General features: G+C 38.6%; 1 protein-coding gene across 3 annotated transcripts in view; it reads left to right on the top strand.

The window, feature by feature from the left end:
• Positions 1-278: 278 nt before the first annotated feature.
• Positions 279-19341, top strand: part of RAP1A (RAP1A, member of RAS oncogene family) — a 75503-nt gene continuing 56440 nt past the window's right edge. The window contains exon 1 of one of the 3 annotated variants that reach the window (XM_080915811.1): positions 279-396. The gene's annotated coding sequence lies outside the window, so the exon portion shown is untranslated. Of the gene's footprint in view, positions 397-12884; positions 12903-17144; positions 17157-19341 lie in introns of those variants that run through there. The other 2 variants (XM_080915812.1, XM_080915813.1) reach the window with 2 other exon arrangements.

The raw sequence follows: 19341 nt of genomic DNA, 5'->3' as shown, positions 1-19341 counted from the left end.
GCCTAGAACAGCATCGAACACCTATTAGATACTCAACTAATAACTGTCCCATGATTGCATCTCCTTAAAATTCTTTCTTAATATATATATTTTTTGTCCTTCCTCATTTCAATGTTGGCCTTAGCCACCTTCTCTAAGGCAAAGCCCCAGTTCCTGCCTGCACACTATTCCTCCTGACCCTTTGAAGCACTGCTCCCTTAAACGTTCCGGACACGGCCGGGAAGGCGGAGCCCGGGGCGGGGGCGGGGCCTGCGTGCTGCGTGCGTGCGCGTTCCGGAGGCGCCGCCGCCGCCGCTCCCGAGGCCGCTGCTACTGCCGCCGCCGTGCTGAGCCCGAGCCCGAGCCGCGGCCGAGAGGAGGGAGGAGGAGGAGGTGGAGGAGGCGCCGGGCCGCGGGGTGAGTACGGGGTGCGAGTGAGGGGCGCGGGCTGGCCGCACCTCGGTGGCTGCTTCTTAGCGGTCCGTGAGTCCCGGGCGGCGGCCGGGGGCCTGGCGGGCGGGAGGGGCCGCGGCTGGAGGCCGGAGCCAGCCACGCCCGCGGACCGAGGCCGCCCGGCAGGGCCTGCGGGACCGGCCGCAAGGGGCGGGCCGCGAGATGGGACGCGTGTCCGCGCCCGCTCCGCTGTCCTCCCGGTAGGCAGGGAGGTGCGGTGCCCTCCGCGCGGCCTTTGCCCTGGCCGCGGAGCACTGACACCTTGGCGTCCCACTCCGCCGCCAGCCCGGTTCCCGCCCTCCCTGCCCTCTGTCTTCTGCGGCTTGCCATGTGTTCGCCTTTGCTGCGTTGCTCTCGACTCTGATCTCTGCTGCTTCCCCTGAATTTTGTCAGGGGAGAGGCCACGGTATGACTCTTGTCTTCCTTCCACGGAGGGCGTGTGAGGAGTGTCGGGGTGGTGGGCTTGTGGCTTGTCTCCTTACTCAGAAAGTTAAGGACAAGTGTCTTCTGCCGAGTTGTGTAATTTGCTGTTGTAAGGAGAGGAGCAAGGAAGGACAGTTGTGTCCCCCGCGCCCGCCCCCCCCCCCCCCCCCCCCCGCCATCTGAGATTTCCTCACAGGATAGAAAACTAGAGTTTAGGACCTCTCATCCATTGGGAAAAGAGCTAACCGTTCAGAAACTGTGAGTATATTGCCGTTGGGAAGGGAAAATCATTTTGTCGCTGGGTTTGAAGGAAGTACTGTGTGAGAAATGGAATAAAAGGGCTGGAGGTTATTGGGCCAAGCTTACAGGTACCTGCTACTGTTTTCTGCGTCTTGGGTGGCTGAAGATACTGTTTTTTATTAGAGTCAAAGTGTCTACTCGCAGAATTAACCGGGGTAGGTAGCATTCAAAAGAAGGCGGTTGTAAGAGAAGGTGCTGGAAACAGGATTTGGAAACTTTCTTTGAGTTTCCTGTCAGAGTGTGTGGAGGTAGATATATGCCCATGAGTACTTTCTTTTTCTTTTGATGTAATTGATTTCTGTAACACTTTGATATAATAAGTACTAGATTAGGTCCCAGACTCCTTCCTGTCTTTATGCTTTCCTGTAACACTTTGTTTCAAAATTTACGTTTTCAGATATTTTTTCTTAGTATGATGCTTCAGTGAATCTTGTTTAGTTTAGTTCCTTGCTACTTCAGGTTCTGTTATGATTGTGTTCATTAGCAAGGCTTATACCTGTCCCAGCATTTGTTGAATGAGTCGAGTGGTCTGTTTACACAGCTCATATCTTTTTGAGAGGAACCTTCATGTTAATTAAATGTTGCATTTCACTTCCATTATAAAAATGTCATTCTTAACTATTTCTAGAATATGGTGAAATGTATGGACTCTTCCTTTGCCCAAGAGAAACAAAACGGGCATTTATGCACAGAATTTTGTATTCGGCTTCTGGACTCCTCTAAAGCCACCCATAAACACTCATCTTAAAAGTGAACTGAGGTCCCGATAGGATTCAGTTTCATATTAAAACTTTTCAAAAGAGAACATTTTTTGTGGCCTCAGGTGTGTAATTGTGTCTTCACCTTAAATTCAGGGGATTTTGGGACAAAGTTTAAAATTGATTGCAGTTTTATGGGGATCTCCACCCCCTACCCCCAAAATCTCATGTAGCTCAGTGGTGTAACTGAGGAGGTCCTTGAACTACTAATTCTCTGCCTCTACCTCCAGGGTGCTTGGGTAAGTGTATGCTTCCCTGCCTGGTTTATGTGGTACTGGGGATGAAACCCAGCTTCATGCATGGTAGGTAACTTTTAGCAGTCTTGTTTGTAGTGTTTGGGATCTTACCCAGAGCCTCAAGTGTGGTTGGCAAGTACTTTGCCACTTAGCTGTCTCCCCAGCTCTAACAGTAGCCATTTTAAAACCAGTACTCCCTAGTAACTTTTGGCCCCCTAAACACATAATCTTGACTAGTCAGGCTTTTATTTAGGTATTCTATGTTTTAGCATATGAGCATTTGAAAAATCAAATAATTTCTTTTTTTCTCTTTCAAGCTTGTTCATATATGTGGTCTTCATGTAGTTAATTGTGAAAATATTCAATATTCAGTAAGTACTTAATTGAAAATTACTGTGTGGATAAGAAAAAAGTTTGTGCTGTCATCCCTTCATCAGGATGGACAGACCATAACCAAGTAAATGTCGGGTGTCAAGGTGTAGAGCTGTGTGGAAGAGTGAGGACTGCTGAGGGGTTAGAGAAAAACACTGGCAGGGAAGACCTGAGACTGGAGCGGAGGCATGAAGGAAGTGAGATGTGTGCTTCCTGGCGTGCAGAAAGATCACAGGAAGAGCGGCCTTCTAGGGCAAAGACCCTAGAGTATATGTGACCCTTTTGAAACCAGCTAGGAGGGCAGTGTGGTGTAAGAACTGTAAGCAGGGAGAGAAAGTAACTGGAGCCCTTATACTCAACAATAATAGGACGTTTGGGTTTTACTTTGAATGCGATGGGCAAACCCTTAGAGGAGAGGAGAGGCCTTATTTGACCTAAGTTTATTAACATCTTTCTGACTATTGAATGGAAGTCAACTCAAGAATAGAATGTAGGAATTTTGTTTGTTTTCTTTTTTTAATGTTCTTGGGATTGGACTCAGGTCCTTGTACTTACTAGGCAAATGCCCATAACCAAGTTACATCCTGCCCTGTCTTTTCTAACCTTTCAGCCATGCTAAAATAGTCCATCTTCTTTCTGGTGGGCATGTAGGTATCTTTGCCTCCCCATTAAAATAACAGTGACATTTCACAGTAGTCTAGGCAACATATTTTTCTTTTGAAATATTTCCTGTGGATCACTATATGAATAGACTTAAATAATTGGTCGTCTTGTTTTAACAGCCCTTTTTTTTGTTTGTTTGTTTTTTTGAGCACAGGTTTCCTGGAAATTTAGTTTTCATTGGGTGTTATCAACAGTTGTTTTGGTCATCAAATGAGATTTTTTTAGACAGGTTAAATTTATCTCACCTCTGCTTTTCAGCATTTAACCACAGAGTGCTAATTGTTGGGAATATAGGGATGAATTAGAGGACCTTTGCTCTCAGGGAACTTTTACAGTTTTCTGTGTTTTATAATCTAATAGTGAAATAACTGAGTCTTGCCAGTGTTTTCTGTTACTGTGAATTTTGTGGGTGGTTGATGGTCTTATATAAAATAAGTTTCTAGTTGTTCATTCTGGCAGTTACTTTTTCTTTAAGGAGTTTTTTTTTTTATTGGCCTTTATAATTTGTTTATGTTTTGTATGATGTTTTTAGAATCTTATATGTTTGACAGTAAATTACATCAAGTAGTCCTTAGTTAAGAACAGTTGAATTTTAAATTGTTGTAGTGCCTGCTATTCAGAAAATAGACTGTTAATTGTATTATGCAAGGTCAGCTTTGAATCTTTGATATTTTATTTAGTTTTCAGAGGAGAATGATACAAGTTTGTTTTCATAGAAAATTATACCACTAAGGCTTTGTTCAGCATTTCTGGTTCTGGGATCTAGATGGCTTGACTTGGTCTGAGCCAAAACTGTGCCATCTCTAAAGGGAGAGAGGACAGCTGAATTCCCAGAAAGCACCTGTATAGCATTTGCTAGAGGTCCAGGGAGTGTTCACAGAGCTCAGCATTCAAGGGTCTTGGCTTCAAACAGCTCTCATTTCAGACAGTCAATAGCGATAACTTTTACAAAGCATTTATATCTTATTATTTTGGCATATTTTAAATTGTGAACATAAACTTATTTTCCCTTAATGTTCTTTTTCAAATTATGCTAATTACTTACGAAAAGTTACAGCATAGTTCAAGAATTTCATGCTCATTTCAATGTTGTAATAAAAATTACTATATTATTTAATGTAGATTTCTATCTTGTAATAGTTAAGCTTTTATATGTTGATGAGAGGAAGTGGAAGAATTTTGTGTATGCCTGTGTGTATACATATCATAGGCAATAATTTTATGTGCCTTTTAGTATTTTGTATACTTAATTTACATTTTGAGTTTTTGTGTTAGTGGCTATGATTATTCAGTGAGTGATCTTGGTTTTGAGATGACTGGTTAATTTGTTTCAAAGTTAAATGATCTTGATAAGTAACATATAAAGTTAACTTTATTAATTATTATGTTCTGATCAGCAAAGCAGTTCAGCAGAGAACTGTGCCATGCTCTCATTTCTTTTTGAAAATAGGCCTTTCAGAGTGAGGGATGCAATGTGCGCTCACACATGCACCAATATAAAAAGGGAAGTTGTGTGATTATTAAAGTAAAACTGAAATAAGAAACTGCACTTTCATAAGAGGAATAAAAATAGTCCTTTTAGTATTATTTTCAGAAGTACCTGATGTACACTTGGGAAATTAACTGTTTTATGAAATAAATTGTAGTTATTATATAAGTGAATAACTTTTTAAAAGAGTATTTAACTTACTTAGGCCATATCGATTTTCTGTAGATTAATCTGAAAGAATCTTTTTGGAAGTCACTATAATTTTTGCAAGTTTTTTAAGTGTATTTAGTTCATATTGATAGGGTGAACAAAGCTTAAAATGAAGCATATAAATCATATGTTTGGTTTTGGGACATAATGCAATTTAGTTATATTTCCTAAGAATATTAAAGTACAAATAATTAATAAAAAAATCCCTTTGAATTAATTAACAACTTAAAGGGCCTCACTTTGAACTCAAAAGTATATATCAAGCGTGCTGCTTACTTATGGCCTTTAATTTTTTAAATGTATATGTGTACTTTGCCTTAGTGTATGTTTGTACATCACATGTATGCCTGGTTTCAAAGGAGGCCAGAAGAACATGTCTGATCCACAGGACTGGAGTTATACCTGGTTGTGAGCTACCATGTGGGTACTAGGCATTGAACCTGGGTCCTCTGGAAGCGTAACATTGTTAAACACTGAACTATTCTCCAGCCCCTTATTCATGTTTTTTTTTTTTTTCCCTAGTGCTGTTTTATACCCACTCACTGTGCATGTGAAATTTTTTTTTGCTCAGGATAAGATTGTGGTTTAGCTTTTAGAGGCAGAACTACAGAGATATAAAGAACTAGGTACAGCTGTTGGACACACAACCCTGATGGTGTTGATGCAGCCACAAGTGAGTATAGGGGATCTCTTATTGTAGACTGCCAGACCTCTTGACTGGAGAGCACATTCATTCACTGTACTTTCAGTGATACATTCCAATTCACTTATAAATAAAATCGTTCTGTTCCAGATAGGTTGGTGCTATAATGCAATATTAAGTCAGCAGATTCTATGTTAAGTCCTGTAGAACTTTACGTTTAGTACTAATTTTGAAATTTTATGAAGTTTATAATCTAGCACAAATGTATTGGATGTGTTTGAAACTGTTCTTTTGTTCAAATGTAAAAGTTATTGTATATTTTCATTAACAAACCTGTTCAGTCATTGGACTACGTATGACATTAATGACAGGCCTTGTGTAGCATCAGAAGTACTATGGGGTTTCACATAACATTCTTCATACAATCTAAAAGTAACCAGGGGCATAATAGAACCTGGCAACAAAACAAGACTGATGGGTTTTGTTTTTGTTTTTTTTGCCTTGAGAAATGTTGTTCCTATTCCAACTAATCTGACACCTCCTCTCACACTCCCCCCACACTCTCCCACCACAAGACAGAGAGGCAGAGAGATCAATATTACATTGTGGTAAGTCTTAAAAAGAACATGAGGGTAAAGGAGAAATATAACATTTTTGATGGTCCCATTACACAGAGCAAACCACAGCAATCTTTCAGTATGGATTTTTCCAGTTTTTCCTTTGTATGTACAGATGTATGTATGTATGTATGTATATATGTATGTATGTATGAATGAATGTATGTACGTATGTTAGATTTGTGCCTTATACTATTTAATTATTACTTTCCCTGTCTTTATGGGATGTTGTTGGTCCCTTGGTTTAGGGTTTTAAGGTTGACTATTTATTATACTATTTTAAACAATGGAGAGACATTTTTGTACATTTATCATTGATTGCATTTGTTTTTGTCTTTTCCTTCTTTCCTCCCATTGCTTTAGGCTAGATTCCCAGAAATGGGTCTCAGGCTCAAAGGGTAGTTGCCCTTGCTGCACCTTTGGTGGCATTGAGCAGGTTAGTTTTTACAGTTTTTGCCAGTGGGGTAGATCCATGTTAAAGTCTTCATGGTTATACCTCCGACTTCATATTATTAAGAATGTGAAACACTATGAATTTGTAAGAGTGGAAATTTACAGTTTCTTTTTTGAAGATGAAAGTGATCTGTGACAAAATAGGCAATGGAGAAGCAATCTGAGTACTGTTCACTTTTTTTGTTTTGTTTTTGTTTTTGAGAGTTTTTCTAAAATGATGAATATGAGAACATTTTTTTTCTTCCAAAAAGAAAGAAAATTTCTCTGTGGGGGCAGAGAGGGATGGTGGGAGAGATCGAGGGAGGGACAGATAGACAGACAGACAGACATATTGTTCTGACTTCATAAACTGTTTACTAATGGCTCTGGAATTAGGCAAGCCTGGTCTAGAACCTTGGTTCACCACTTTTGGAGTCTGTGCTACTAACTTGATGATTTGTTATTTCTAAACCTTGGCTTTTTATTTTTAAAGGATCGTATTAATAGTACTACCTACGTTTCATACGTTTGTTGAAAAGGTTTGAAATAATGGGTAAGACTGCTTGTCTTATAATAGGCATTTAATTAAAAAAACAGCTAATTTGTTGATTATTTTTGGCCAGTTTCAGAAGGGGAAGGTACCTCACTTTTGTGACGTTGTTTACATGAACTAATAGAGATACAGATGGACTATAGTATACAGTACTTAAGGAGAGAGAGAGAGAGAGAGAGAGAGAGAGAGAGAGAGAGAGAGAGAGAGAGAGAGAGAGAGAGAGAGAGAGAGAGAGAATGGTACACACTCTGTGTCAGGAATGGCATGTGAAGTCAGGAAGTTCAGAAGATGGAGGAGGGATATTAATTTAACAGAGGTATAGACTTTAGTATGGTAGTTGGAAATGTGGAAGAAGTAAGGCTATGAAGGGAAGACCTGATTCTGGATAGAAGAAGTTTTAATGTGAGGACTATTACTTGATAAACACACTGAAATGGAAGCTGCAGAGATGCTCTAGTTGCAAGGGACACAGTACCCTGTTCTGGTTTCTGTAGGTACTGCAGCATGTAGTACACTTATATTTTGTGGGCAGAACACTCATACCCATAAAAAAAACTTCCCTGGGTGTAGTGGCTCACACTTTTAAGCCAGGCACATGGGAGGTAGAGGCAGGCTGATCTCTATGAATTTAAGGCTAGCTTGGTCTAAATAGCTAGTTCTAGGCCAGCCAGATAGTAATATTTTTGTTTTTCTAAAATGTTCAACTTGTGCAGAAATTTAATTTTCTTTAGTGTTGTGAAGTGTTTAGTTTACTTAGTTAATAGAGAATTTCAGTTTTATACTTTGTATTCTGGAGATATTGTAAAAGTGTTCACTATAAGGTAAAATTATTTTTCATGGGTTAATTTTTTTAATTATTATTTTATATGTATGGGTGTTTAGTCTTTGTGTCTGTGTCAGAAGAGGGAATGAGATCCTTTAGAACTGGAATTATATATAGTTTTAAGTTGCCATGTGGGTCCTGGGACTCGAACGCACATCTATGGAAGAACAGTCTGGGCTCTTAACTGCTGAGACCTCTCTCAACTCAACCCACTCCATTTTTAATTCCTTGTTAATGCTACTAGACTTGGGAAGCATCAGTCAAATGAGCAGAGGAGGGATACAACAGCTCAGAAGTGGAAGGCAGTGAGAGAGAGAGCAACTCCAGCACAGGGAAATAGATCTTTAGAAGTATTTAAGTATTATCAGCCTTCTTTTTTCAGTTTTTCTCTGTCTCTTTATTTTGGATCTCGTTTTAGTCATTTGAGTACTTGACTCTAGTACTTCCACTTGACTGAAAAATCAGTATGCAAGGTTGATCTGACTTTTGATATCAATCTATCTGAATATAAATTCATATGAACTGTGAATTAAATGCTAAGTATTATACAGTTGAAAACCAAACAATTCTTTTTAGTTTTAAGATGTTTATATTTTAAAACAGTTTTCCTTTCTTTCTTAATGTTTTTTCTCCAAATAATGTCTAAATTCAGAAATGAAACCTTAAAGATGCTGGGAGTTAAAACCCTGGACTGCACATGGCCAGGCATGCACTCCATACTCACAGAGATCCACCTGCCTCTGCCTGGCATTAAAGGTGAACACCATTACTACTCTATGAGATTAAAGATTCTTTTTTTTTTTTAATTCTTTTATTTATTTACATTTCAAAATCTGTCCCCCTCCCAGCCCCCTTTGCAGAGGTCTTTCCCCATTCCCCTCACCTCAGAGAGGGTCCCGCCCCAGATTACCTACCCCCTCCCTGAGGCATCAGGTCTCTACAGAATTCAGTACATTCTCTCCCACTGAAGCCAGAAAAGGCTATATATGGGTAGTGGGGGATGGAGTTGGTTCAGACTATTATTAGGTTTAGTCTCTGGGAGCTCCCAGGGGTCCAGGTTAGTTGACAGTGTTGGTCTTCCTGTTCAGTTCCTTTAATCTTTTCCCTAACTCTTCCATAAGGATCTCCGACCTCAGTCCAATGCTTGGGTGGGAGTAGCTACATCTGTCTCAGTCAGCTGCTTGGTAGAGACTCTCAGAAGACAGCCATGCTAGGCTCCTGTCTGCAAGCACAATGTAGCATCAGTAATACTGTCAGGATTTGGAGCTTGCCCATGGGATGGATCTTAACTTGGACTGGTCACTGCTTAGCCATTTGTTCAGTCTCTGTTCCATTTTTGTCCCTGAATTTCTTTTAGAAACAATTTTGGGTCAGAAAATTTGAAGGTGGTTTGGTGTCCCCATCCCTCCACTGGGGGCTGTGTCTAACTACTGGAGGTGGTTTCTTCAGGTTCCATATATCTCCACTGTTGGGCATTTCAGCTAAGTACTCAAAATAAATAAAGAACTCAAGAAGTTAGAGTCCAAAAAAAAAAAAAAACCCAAATAACCCAACTAAAAAAATGGGATACAGAGCTAAACAGAGGATTCTCAACAGAGGAATTTTGAATGGCTGAGAAGTACTTAAAGAAATTCAGCATCCTTAGTCATCAGGGAAATGCAAATCAAAATGACCCTGAGATTCTACCTTACACCAATCAGAATGAGTAAGAGTACTGACTGCTCTTCCAGAGGTCCTGAATTCAATTCCCAGCAACCACATGGCGGGTCACAACCATCTGTAATGTGATCTGATGCCCTCTTCTGGTGTGTCTGAAGACAGTGACAGTGTTCTCACAAATATAACATAGATAAATGTCAAAACAAAACAAACAAGCAAACAAACAAACAAAACCTCAAGGGACAGACAACACATGGACGTGGAGAAAGGAGAACAAACACTCCTTCATGGCTGGTTGGATTGCAAACTGGTACAACCACTGTTGTATCAGTGGTTCCTGACAGTTCCTCAGAAAATGGTTTCTACCTAAACACCCAGCTATACCGTTCCTGGGCATATACCCAAAAGATGTTCCACCGTACCACAAGGACATGTGCTCATAGCAGCCTTATTCATAATGGCCAGAATCTGGAAGCAACCCAGATGTCTCCCAACTGAAGAATAAGAAAATGTGGTTCATTTATACAATGGAATACTATTCAGCTTTTTATAAACAAGGACATCATGAAATTTGCAGGATAAATGGTACTAGAAAATATCCTGAGTGAGTTAACCCAGGCCCAAAATGACGTGCATGGTTATGTATTCACTAATAAGTGGATATTAGCCAAAAAGTACAAAATAGCCAGGATGCATCTCACACACCCTAAGAAGTTAAATAAGAAGGAAGGCCCAAGTGAGGACCAGTCCCATTTACATTTTTAACGTACAATACCATACACATGGCCCCAGTAGCATATTTCTTCCCTTTGAAATGTCAAGTCAGGCTTCCATCATCTGCTTTGCTCTTAGCATTATCCTCCAGATGAACAGTTCACCAAGTTTTGAACACTCATTGGCTTTTCTAACTCAAAAGTTCTGAATTCTTTTTGCAGTCCTCCCAAAAATACATGATTATGTCTACCACAGCAGTACTCAGTGATCTGATAGCAATTTCTGTCTTAGCTTCGTATTACTGTGAGAGAGTCCATGACCAACATTGATTTGGAGAGGAAAGTGTTTATTTCAGCTTACATCTCTCAGCTCACACTTCATCACCGAGGGAAGTCAGGGTAGGACCTGAAGCCAGAACTGAAGTCACTGAGGAGCACTGCTTACTGACTTGCTCCTGGATAGCACAGCCCCCCTGTAGGCTGGACCCACCTACATCCATCATTAATTAAGAAACTGTCCTACAGAATTGTCTATAGGGAGTCTGGATGGAGCTGTGTTCTCAGTTAAGGTTTCTCTTTACAGATAACTAGCGAGTGTCAAGTCAAAAAACAAAACAAAACAAATCAACCAGTCAGGGCACTGTTATTGTCCAGTTCTTGTAAATGATTAAAATAAAGGTAATTGTGTGGTTTATGAAAATTTACACAGCTCTAAGTATTACTATGCTAAAATACCAAGCTTCCCAGAAGAGTAGCATAAGGCAGAAAAATAGATGCTCAACAATTGCATATGTTCTGCTTAAAAACATGAATGAAGGACTAAGTTACAAGGAACTGTCTCTGTACCAATTGTTTGTTCTTTACTAAACTATACCATTTTTCTCTTAGGTAAGTATAGAAAGCTTCTTCAGAAATGTCTAAATCAGACCGGAGAGGTGGCTCAGCTATTAAAAGCATTGCTGCTCTTCCAGAAGACCTGGGTTCTATTCCCAGCATGTATATGTGCCTCTCAACCAGCTGTTATTTCAGTTTCAAGAGATCTGATGCCCTCTTCTGACCTTTGAGTGAACTGCATGCATGTGGTACATTCAGACTAAACACTCATACATATTATAAAATATATGAAAGAAGAAGAAAGATGCTTCAGCTTTTTTTTTCCCTGTTACCACCCCTCCCCGTTCGCTGAGACTTAAATTACGTATAATAAAATGCTCTTTAAAACTCAGGGCAGTGAAGATCAGATATCTTTTTATTTTTTTATATATTCTTCTCTCATATAATGCATCTCTACCGAAGTTTCTCTTTCTTCTTCTCCACATCCTCGCCTCTCACCTACCTTCAGATCCACTGCTCATTCAGAAAAGAGCAGGCCTCCCAGGGAAGGACATCAACCCAACATTGCATAAAAAAATGAAGTTTGTCATGATTTTCAATCTTAAGGAATGGATGCCCATCTAGAAATGAATGTAAGTTGCTAGAGGAAAGTGGAGCAGTGAAGGGATATCAATGGAGGATTTACTGCAGGAGAATACTTAGCATGTGAGAGAGCTGCTTTTCTAAATGGAGGTAAATCACTGATTTTCACAAGGCAGAAATGAGAATGATGAAATGCTGGCCATGAGGAGGTAGGTGAGTGTTGAGGGTGGTACGTGTGCTGTACGTGCTGGTATAGCTCACCTTCAGAGAGATGATGGTGCATCTGCCATCGTCTGTAGCAATGCTAATGTTCAAACCTTCTGGGTGTACCATCACCCGGGGAATACAGTAAGCCTACACAGAATGGGAAAGTTTGTTTTTAAAAGAAATAAAATATTTAAATTTATTTATTTATTTTGCCCAAGACTAACAAACATAATTTGATAGGTTTTTAAAAGATAAGTTTATATAATAGTTTGCTTGATGTTGTCAATTTTTTTTGCTAAACTAATGTTTAATGGATGTTAATGAAGTAATTAGTGAGTTTATTTCTAATCTGCCCTTTAGATCCTAGTATTTGTAGTTAAAAAAATCATCTTCCTAGACATGTGGTGGTGCATGCCTTCAATCCCAGCGGTTTTGCATAGGGTGGCTGTAGAGATGGATTTCTGTGAGTTGGAGACGAGTCTAGTCCACATAGCGAGTGCTGGGTACACAGTACACAGGTCTGTCTCAGAAAGCAAAACAAAAAACCTTATATTTGCTTGTAATTTTTTTTAAGAAGCCAACTTTGTTAGTGTAGGCTATTGTATTCTAATTTTTTTTCACTTTACTCCTATGGTTTAATAATGGTATATAGCTTTTTGATATGAAGTTTTCATTCTTCAGGAAGTATTTCACATGTAAATTCAAGTATCATTTTTATATAGCTGTTTGTCTGAATTTTAATGATGCAACTTTCATAGTTTAATGTAAGAATGTCATTAATTTATGGAAAATTGTGGATAAGTGATGTAGGAAGAAGAATCTTAAAGTAATTAGATCTGCTTTTATCTGTGTGTTCTTTTACATTCCTAGGATAAGAAGTCTGGGACTTGAGAAGCTCAAAATTGGTCAGTGCTGAGGACAGATCCTCTTGCCCTATCTATTGCCAGGCAAGCATGGTGAGACTGTGCTAAGGCCTCTCAGATTATTCTTCTCAAACGTTCCTGTGCCTTTTGATAGTTCCAAAACTTATAATCCACTTCAGTAGTAAAACATACCTTGACTTTTAAGTAAATGTTTAGTAACCTCTGATTAGTCTTTTAGTCGAATGTTACACTTTTTAACAGAGTATCAGCATTATAATTCAGTATTGTAACTCCAGCCTGCATTTGGAGCAGTTTTAGAAGATGTGTTGTCCCATTGTTCCCATTGTGCTTTAGACTTGGACTGCTGTCACCAATAGTGCAGGCTTGAGTCCTGTCACCACTCAGTACCATCTGCTTGTGTGTGTGTGTGTGTGTGTGTGTGTGTGTGTAAGGAATACTAGGCCTCAGATAATGGCTACAAAGAGTCATTGCTTTATTGTCTTCTTAGCTGGCTCTGTTTTGTTTCATGTCTGCTGGGGTGAGTTTTCACTCCTTATACCTTTAGTCATAATACTTCATGAGGATCGGTTAGTATCCCCTGTGTGCTGACATACAGAAGATGGGAATGTGAATACTTTTTTTAAAAGTGCCTAAGCTGGAAAAGTTATTTAGAAAAAAAAATCAAATATTTGTAAAAGAGTTGTCTTTACATGATAAACCATCATCCCTTCCTTCCATCCTGTGGTTTTTCACAGTGTATTAAATCATGTTTCTAGTCCTGTAAGCCACAGTGTTTTGTACAGCAAACTATAAAAGTCTCTGTTGTTGCTGGAGAGTGGATGAGCAATGCTGATGGGGTTTTCATGGCCATGTGTAAAGTATGTATTAGTGTAGCATACAGCAGACAAATAAGAAAAGGTCTTAAGTAGTTACCTCCAAATCATGGGCTTATGGACAGTTATTTTAATACAGGGTCTTAGAGTGAAGCCCGCAGTGGACTGAATTGGAAGTCCTTAGACTTTATCCTTCAATCTGCTGACAGTCCAGTCATGCACTCCACCATTCCTTGTTCAACATTCCTTTAACCTTTTATTTTAGGAGTTTTACACACTACACTGTTTATTTTATATTCAGAAAACAAAAGCTCTAAGATGAATTTTATTAGAGTATGAAATTAATTTTAAAGATGAAAATTTTCTGATAAAATTAGTTAAATATTGCATAATTTAATAAATACAGCATTCGAAGTAGAATTATGAGAATTTTTATATGATTACAATTTGTGGTAAAACTAAACAGGAGCAAATTTGGCTTTCTAATTTCTGAATGTGGGATGAGAGATCTGGAAAAGGTCTGAAGTGCTTACAATAGCATGCCTCAGAAACTTTTATCACTGTGATTGACACCAGTTACATTGATTTTCACCACTTTATGGATAACTGTTAATAACAGAACTTAATATTGTTCCCTTAAGTGGTATGCTAAGTCTATGTGTCAGTTCATAATGTATTTGTGACCAACAGAAAGAATATTGGACAAATATTTGCATGTAATACTTGGTAGATGTTTTAAACCTTCATTTTCAGTTTTCTCATCTGCAAAATGGAAAAATGAATGGTACCTAAACTTTAGGCATGTCTGAAAGTTAAGTAAGTATGCCTGACATTCGAAAGCACATAAAACTTAACTACTGCTATTCTTATTACCAAAAGTTGGCATATTAATGCCCCTAAGACACTAGAGTAGAAGATCTCCAGAGACTAGGGTTGTATGTGCGTGTGCACATACATGAAGCCAGAGGTCAGTATCAGGTGCCTCCCTCATTGATGTTCAGCCCAGAGCTCACTGATGAATTAGTCTTTCAAGCCAGTGAGTTTCCGGGATCTACCCTTCTCGTCTACTCTCCATGCTGACTGCTGCACAGTTTGGACTGAGCTTAGTTCTCCATGCTGGCAGCCCAAACACTTTTCCAGCTTAGCTGAATCCTCAGGCACTCCCCATTGGTTGGGTGGGGGCAGTTAGCAGTTACATTTAGGCAGGTTAAGTTTTTAAAGTTAATGTATAAAATATATCTTTGACATTCGTAGCTTAACATTTTAAACTGAAGTATTTAACATGGAAAATCTGTGACGCAGTGTAGGCAGAATGCTGGACCTGTGTGTTTAAGTACTGCTTCTCTGAAGATGATCTGGGGTAGAGGCAGGAAACCAGCTGTACTTTATGCCTTCCGGTCTTCTCAGGTGGTAGTGATGTGACATTCTTCCACTTTCTTTTTATGGTTTTCATTTTAGAATTAGATGTATGTGTTAATGCTGGGGGGAGAGAGGTATCCATTGTGTTGCTTTGATGGTCTGTATCTTGGGATTTTTCTGCCTCAGCTTCCCAAGTCATCATTATTGTAGACATAAAACCACCATATCACAAAAGGTTGTTTATTTTTAAAGCTGTACAAATAAAAGTGGACATTTTATATTCGCTAATAAAAATTAATTATGTCAACTTATTGTATATTCATTTTGACCTTGTAAATTCATTAAATGTACATAGATTTTGTGGCTCAAACTCAGGTTTTACTAGATTTATTTTGAGAAATGAAGTGCTGCTGGAGATGTATCTTAGTGTAGAATACTTGTGGAGCATGCACTAAGTCCTGGGTTTGATCCATCCCTATGTCATTAGGAAAAACACAAAAGAAAGAAAACATAGCATACCAGTGAGGCCTAGGTACAGTGAGCATTTGCTTTCTCTGTATCTATGGTTCATATAGGAAAGGTAGGACTTACTTTTTGCCCCAGAGCTAAATCTTCTGCCATCAAAAATGGGTTCAAAGAGCTAAAATTAAACAAGGAAAAAACCTTAAACTTTACCTTTTAGTCTGTTAATATTTTGGTGTACAACATTCTCCAAATTATTTAATGTAGTTCTTCTGTCAACAGAGCCAAATCAGATATATAATATTTCATGTTCCCCTTTTTATGACAGATGAATATACTTTAATTTCCTATTTAATGGACAGATAACATAGATGTATAACTGTTATTTAAATGATTCCCTATAGCATCTCACTTTTTAAAAATAAAAGTTCACACCTAGAATAAAGGCTGCAATTTATAATGTACACATACTCCCTTCCACAGTTCATACAGGATTGTTCCCAGTACCACTAGACTTTGTGGAATTGAGTGGTTAGTAGGTCAATTAGGTTCATTATAGAAAAGATGATCTTGTTGGTTGATATTGTTGTTCTTATGGAGTTGTAAACCCCTTCAGCTCCATCAGTCCTTTCTCCAACTCCTCCATTGGGGATCCAGTCCTCAGTCCAATGGTTGGCTGTGAGCATCCGTTACTGTATTTGTCAGGCTATGACAGAGCCTCTCAGCTATATCAGGCTCCTACCAGCATGCACTTCCTGATATCTATATACTGTTTGGGTTTGGTGACTGTATATGGGATGGATCCCCAGGTGGGGCAGTCTCTGGATGGCCTTTCCTCCATACTCCGTATTTCCTCCTGTATTTTGTTTCCCCTTCTAATAAGAACTGAAGCACCCACACTTTAGTCTTCCTTCTTGAGCTTCATATGGTCTGTGGATCTTGAGTATTGTGAGCTTTGGGGCTAATATTCCCTCAAAGCTCCCAGGGTCTAAACCACCATCCACAGAATACACATGGCTCCAGCTGTATATGTAACAGAGGATGGTTATGTCAGGCATCAATAGGAGGAGAGGCCCTTGATCCTGTCAAGGCTGGATGCCCCAGTATAGGGGAATGTCAGGACGGGGAAGCAGGAGGGTATTTGGGAGAGCACCTTCATAGAAGCAGGGGGAGGGGAAATGGGATAGGGTGTTTTTGGAGGGGAAACCGGGAAAGGGAATAACATTTGAAATATAATTTAAAAACAGAATCCAATAAAAGAAAAAAACTGATCTTGGAGCTAGAGTGTTGGTTAAGAGCAAGCGATGCTCTTCTAGAGGACCTAGGTTTGGTTCCCAGCATTCACATTGGGTACCTGACACCTCTGGCTCTAGTGGGTACCAGTGTCAGGTACACATAACCACATACATACATACATACATACATACATACATACATACATACATACATACATACATACATACATGTAGATATAACTAATAAAAGCAAATTCTTTTTAAAACAATGCATCTTGATTTGTGTTAGTGCAGTTTACCAATGTGAAACTAGCCATTTCCCTGATAGTAAACTTTTGTTTTGTTTTGTCTGGCTTGTTTTGCTTTTTCAGACAAGAGTCTCCTGTGTTGCCTTCAGCTCTGATCTTCTACTGTGCCCCACCAAGTCACTGGGGACTTGCTACTCTGCTCAGCCAGTGGTATTTTTTTAATGGAATGGTTATAAAAAATTAACATCTTAATTGTGAATTTATGGGCTGAGGTTTACCATTAAACCACGGTGAAGATTTTATGTTTTGGCACAAGATATAGCTTTCAAGAATTTTGTTTTCACAAACTGCTTTTTTATATTAGCGTCACAGTCACAAATGACAGCTTTCAACTGAGAATTCATTCCTTATAACTTCAGACCTTCCACCCAACCATGGGTAGCTTCACTATAGCTCGTATCCTGCTGACTGCCTACTTTGTTTCCTAAAGTTGGAAGGTTTAGTAAGATTGCAAATTAATTTAAATAGATAGTGCATACAAAGAAGATACACAATTTTGGCTTAATTTTGAGCTAAAATATGTGAAATTATTTTATAAATAATTACAAAATTAGAATGTATAATGGACTTTTGTATTTTATAAAACTTAAAATATTTGTATTTTCTTATTCTTCTTCCATTTATTTTTGCCTTACTAAGGATTGTGATAAGTCAGTACCAATAGGACTTTAGTAATGGCCACATGATAACATGATAAGGATTATTTGATGAAGATTTCAGCATATATATCTCCACTGCATGGAGAAATTGGGAGATTACATTTTTTTAGATTTTTTTTTAATGTTTTGTACTCTTAACTAAAAATAGGTTGTCTTTCAGGAATAGTATCAAGTAATAATAATATGTAGAAGTCCATTTTTACTCTCATTTTTGTTTGCTCTTTTAATAATAATTTCTTCGTTTAAGCACTAAAGGACTATGAAAAATTTTAAATCAATTTAGAAATCAAAGGTTAATATTTATGAAATAATAAATTGCAGAAGCAGTAAATACAGATAATCAAAAAGTATAGGTTACAAGTAAAGTAAGTGGTTATCAATTTGTTCTATGTTCTTAAAGAAACTTCTTTTTTAACTGAACAACTTTATTTTAAAAAACAAAGATAAATGTACAGATTTTAAGCACTTTTGCATAAAAATATACGAATACGTTTTTGTCAGTACTTGGTTTTTTTTAAAGATTTGATAGTGGCATTAAGATCTTACTGGTTACAATGAACATAAAGTACATGTAAAACAAGATGTTACCTGGAAAGAGTCAAAGTTTTTTTGGTGTGTAAAGATTTGGCATAATGGTTTTTCATTTTCTTTTTTTTCTTTTCTTTTTTTTTTCTTTTCTTGAACTTCATATAGTCTGTGAGTTGGTCTGAGGTGTTCAGAGCTTTCTGGGGGTTAGTATCCAATATCAGTGACTGCATATTATGTCTGTTCTTTTGTGACTGGGTTATCTCACTCAGGATGATATTCTCTAGATGCATCCTTTTTCTTAAGAATTTCATAAAGTCATTGTTTCTGATAGCTGACTAGTACTCCATTGTATAAATATACCACAATTTTTGTATACATTCCTCTACTGAAGGACATTTGGGTTCTTTCCAGCTTCTGGCTATTATAAACAGGGCTGCTATGAACATTGTGGTGCATGTGTCTTTGTTGTATGTTGGAGCTTCTCTGGGGTATATGCCCAGAAGTGGAATAACTGGGTCTTCAGGTAGTACTATGTCCAATTTTCTGAGGAATCGCCAGATTGATTTCCAGAGTGGTTGTATCAGTTTACAACTCCACCAACAGTGGAGAAGTGTTCTTCTTTCTCCACATCCTCGCCAGCACCTGTTGTCTTCTGAGGTTTGGATCTTGGCCAATCTGACTGGTGTGAGGTGGAATCTCAGGGTTATTTTGATTTGCATTTCCCTGATGGCTGATGATATCAAGCACTTCCTTAGATGCTCCTCAGCCATTCGATATTCCTCAATTGAGAACTTTTTGTTTAGCTCTGTACCCCATATTTTAATAGGGTTGTTTGATTCTCTGGTGTCTAGCTTCTTGAGTTCTTTGTATACCTTGGATATTAGGCCTCTATCTGATGTGGGGTTGGTTAAGATGTTTTCCCAATCTGTTGGCTGCCGTTTTGTTTTCTTGACAGTGTCCTTAGCCTTACAGAAACTTTGCAATCTCATTAAGTCCCATTTGTTAATGGACTTAGAGCTTGAGCCATTGGTGTTTTGTTCAGGAAATTTTCTCCTGTGCCTATGTGATCTAAGGTTTTCCCTACTTCTCTTCTAATAGTTTCAGTGTACCTGGTTTAATGTGGAGATCTTTGATCCACTTGTACTTGA

The sequence above is a fragment of the Micromys minutus genome (assembly GCF_963924665.1).
Source record: "Micromys minutus genome assembly, chromosome: 4".
NCBI lineage: Eukaryota > Metazoa > Chordata > Mammalia > Rodentia > Muridae > Micromys > Micromys minutus.
This window is presented reverse-complemented; position numbering and strand designations above follow the sequence as displayed.